Source organism: Myotis davidii, unplaced genomic scaffold, assembly GCF_000327345.1.
Source record: "Myotis davidii unplaced genomic scaffold, ASM32734v1 scaffold221, whole genome shotgun sequence".
NCBI classification, from domain to species: Eukaryota; Metazoa; Chordata; class Mammalia; order Chiroptera; family Vespertilionidae; genus Myotis; species Myotis davidii.
In genome coordinates, this window is record NW_006293349.1 from 3664171 (window position 1) to 3668759 (window position 4589).

Below are 4589 nucleotides of genomic sequence, written 5' to 3' on the forward strand. Positions count from 1 at the left end.
AGGGGTCGCCTCAGACCATCCTGCATATCAGATATTTACATTACGATTTTTAACAGTAGCAACATTACAGTTATGAGGTAGCAACGAAAATAATTTTATGGTTGGGTCGCAACATGAGGAACTGTATTTATTTAAAGGGCTAGAAGATTGCGAACCACTGCTGTAGACAGAGGTGGTCTCTGGAGGCTTTGAGTCTTTCCCTGATCCAATTAGTCAGAAACAGCCTTTAACACTGTCCTGCACTAGAGATGGAGAGACATAGCAGATCTACCTAAAACATAGTCACAAACCCAAACAGACAACCAAAATAAGGAAACAAAGAAACAACTCCCAAATGAAAGAACTAGCGAATTCTCCAGAAGAGAAATAAGAAATTTATCTGAAACAGAGTCCAGAGTAATGATGTTAAAAATGCTCAACAGTATAAAAAAAGATATAGCAACTATGAAAAAACAGTCTGAGATAAAGAATTACATAACACAAATAAAGAACACATTGGAAGGAATACACAGCAGATTAGGGAAAGCTGAGGAACCAATCAGTTAATTAGAAGACAGAGCTGAAAATATCACTCAATTAGAGAACCAAAAAGAAAAACAATTAACAAACAGGAGGAGAGCTTAAGGGCGCTGTGGGACAATGTGAAACATAATAATATTAGAAGAGTAGGTGTGCCAGAAGAGGCGGAAAGGGAGAAATGAATAGAGAAGGTGTTTGAAGAAATAATGGTAGAAAACTTCCCTAACCTGGTAAAGGAAAAAGTCACACAAGTTCAGAAGGCACAGAGAACCCCAAACAAGAAGAACTCAAACAGGCCCATGCCCAGACACATCATAATTAAAATGCCAAAAACTAAAGACAAAGAGAGAATCTTAAAGGCTGCAAAAGAAAAGAAAACTGTTACCTACAAAGGAGTTCCCATAAGGCTGACACCTGATTTCTCATCAGAAACTCTACAGGCCAGAAGGAAATGGCATGAAGTACTCAAGATAATGGAAAGCAAGGATCTGAGACCAAGATTACTATATCCAGCAAGGCTAGCATTCAAAATAGATGGTCAAATAAAGAGCTTCCCAGACAAAAAAAAAGTCTAAAGGAGTTCATCACCACCAAACCAGCAGTACAAGAAATGCTAAAGGGATTGCTGTAAGGGATTGCTGAGAAGAAGAAACAGAGAGAGAAACCTAGCCATATAGAATTAAAATGGCTATAAGTACCTCTCGATAATAACCCTAAATGAAAATGGATTAAATGCTTTAATCAAAAGGTGTAGGGTACCTGAATGGATACAAAAACATGACCCAACTATATGCTGTCTACAAGAGACCCACCTCAAAACAAAACACACACAGGATGAAAATGAAGGGATGAAAAATAGTTTTCCATGCAAACGGAAAAGAAAAGAAAAAAAGCTGGAGTAGCAATACTGATATCCAACAAAATAGACTTTAAAAACATCATGCTAAGTGAAACAAGCCAGTCGGAGAAAGATAAATATCATATGATCTCACTCATTTGTGGAATATAATGAACAACATAAACTGATGAACAAAAAAGAGCCGGGGGTGGGGAGGATATACTAGAATATAATAGAAGTAATCCTGTTATTTGCAGATTTTTGATATTTCCTACAACTTTTGTGATATCATACTATGTTAGTACAGTTTTGGTAGTATTATTATACTTAAAATCCTTTTATTCTTAAAATATTAATGTTTATTGCATGTAATATTATATGTAAGATCATTTTTCTTGAATAATTGGTGTTTATTGCATGTAACATTATTATATTTAAAGTCATTTTTCTTGAAATAAAACTGAAAAAAATAAAAAAACACAAGAACTGAGATTTAAAAGCTCATTAGTTGGGTGGGTTTTTTTTTATTTATTTCATTTTATTGTTTAAAGTATTACAAATAGTAGTACATATGTCTCCTTTTTTTTCCCCCATTGACCTTTCCCCGGCTTCCCCTACCTCCCCGGCACATGCCCTCACAACCCCCGCCCCCCGCCCCCACTGTCTTGGGTCCATTGGTTATGCTTATATGCATGAATACAAGTCTTTTGGTTGATTTCTTACGCCCCCCTCACCTTCCCCAGCGTTCCTGCTGTAGTTTGACAATCTTAGATGCATGTTTTGATTGTACCCAGGATTTTAATTGTAGAGATAACTGAGTGAGAACACTGAGAGGCCAACATCATGAAGAGAGTTCACTAAGGGGCAAGACAGGCCAAGCAGGGATACGTGAGGAAGAGCCTGCTGACCCAGGCAGGAAGCAGCAGGAGGGAAGGGAAGCCACAGGCACAAGCCTTTACTGTGGTTTCCGAAAGAGGCAATTGGCAGGCAGGGCAGGCCAGTGAGCAAGTTCAGGATTGTGTAATCTGAATCATTTCAGTGGGTGCTGGGCTAGTGTGGTGGTCTTTAGTTGTCTAATTCCTGACCCTGGGGTCATTTAGGGCAGGGAAATATTGGCCTGGTTTGTGAAAGATGGATAAAAGAGGTGGTTGGGAGTGTGGGCTCTGAGTTGGTTTGTTTGTATATGGAAAGCATGTGATAGGGGTAGTCATGTGCTATCTCTAGGAATTTGTTAGCTTTGAGAGGAAAAGTCTTTCCCTGGCCAGCAAGGTCACCCCAGATATAAAGGAAATATAGAAAATAAAAAACTAGCCGGTTTGGCTCAGTAGATAAAGAATCAGCCTGCAGACCGAAGGGTCCCAGGTTCAATTCTGGTCAAGGGCACATGACTGTATTGTGGGCTCGATTATTCCCAGTGTGGGGCGTGCAGGAAGCAGCCGACCAATGATTCTCATTATTGATGTTTCTCTCCCGCTCCCTTCCTCTCTGAAATCAATAAAAATATATTAAAAAAAAAACAAAACAGCCCTACCCAGTTTGACTCAGTGGATAGAGTGTCAGCTGCAGACTGAAGGGTCCAGTCAAAGGCACATGCCCAGGTTGTGGGCTCGATCCCCATTAGGAGGCATGCAGGAGGCAGCTGATCAATGATTCTCTTCCATCATTGATGTTTCTCTATCTCTCTCTCCCTCTCCCTTTCTCTCTGAAATCAATAAAAAAAAAATTTTTAAGAAAAAAAACATACTTAAAACAATGGCTCATTCTGTGCACAACCCCTTCCAATCTATACACACAAATGTATATTTGCACACTTACACACACACACACAGGGATACAATTATAGTCATGTAAGTTTCAGTATTTCCCTGTTTTTCTAGTAATCTCATTCCAGCCATCTTAGATTTTTCTGTGCTTAGCATTTAGAAAGATCTCTCATATCATCCCTCCTTTCCTGTTGGTGGTCTGACCCATTTAACTCCAATCCCCATTCCCTCAACTCTTAACCTTTTTGAAACCCTTATACTTGTTGCTTTCATAAAATGATAGCCTCTATTTTTAATAATGATGTTGCTAACAGCCTATTTAACATCCCACATTTACTGCAGCCTTACTAGATACGATGAGGTGAGAGGCACAGACGCTGACTAACACTAATGATGTCAGACAAAAAGAGGCACCACCAAGGTGCCCACAATCTCACTGTCACATTCCTGGGGCCTACATGTCGTCTGGAGGGCGGTGGGTGGAGAACAGCTCCAGAAAAGTCTGGGGAAACCACAGCAGGTAAGTAGGAAGTTGGAGGAGAGGAAGGGAGTAGTGAGAAGTTATCCCGTTTATGAGAATAGTATCCAGCTCAAGTTCTTTGATAATCATTCAAGCTGGGACTGAGAAAGGACAAGAGAAGTCAAGAGAACGGAAGGAACAGAAAACTTCTTTCAGCCAAGTTCCCATCTTGTTCTGAGGTTAGAGGGAGAGGGACTACAGAGCGCTCAGTTGGTACGGATGACCCTGAGGATCCAGTCTGTGTGGTGGGAAACCTTGGTGTAGTAGCCAATATCACCTCTCAGGATGCACCCCTCTGCCCAGGAGAGGATCCCTTGGAGCTGGTTTTGGCATAGGATTGGGGCAGCATCTATTTCCTATTAGGAAAGGGAGAGATGGGTCAGGCAGAGCAGCCAAAACAAAGATGATCCAGTCCCAAGTCCCTGTCTGAGGGCCCAGAACAGAGAGGTGTGGTCGTAAGGACTGGGAGGAATGTGTGGCGGCCACCCTGGGGCCATCCCACCCCTCTCCCTAGGACACGTCAGAGGACGCCATAAAAAAATGAGAACCCTCTGAGATGTCCCCACCCTGGCACCTAAGTTCACTCCTGATTGGAAGGGGGACACTTATTCCTTCCTGCACCCCATTTACCTAGATGTGTTCTTGAATGTAGAGAGAAGACATTGGATTGGGTTACGGGAGATATGGATCCCAAAACAGCGTCTCAGAGGGAAGAGAGTTACCTTACAGGAGTGCGTGCTCTCCAGAGATGACCCCGCACAGAACATGTTCTCTGTGATTCTGACAGGAAATTTCCTTATTGGGGACTCTTGGCAGTTTTCATTAGAGAACCAAAAGACAGTCTGGTTTACCTCGATGTCAGGATCTGTCTCTGAGCACACACATGTGAGCAGAAAGAGAGAGAGAGAGAGAGAGAGAGAGAGAGAGAGAGAGACTTTCTTTCTCTTTG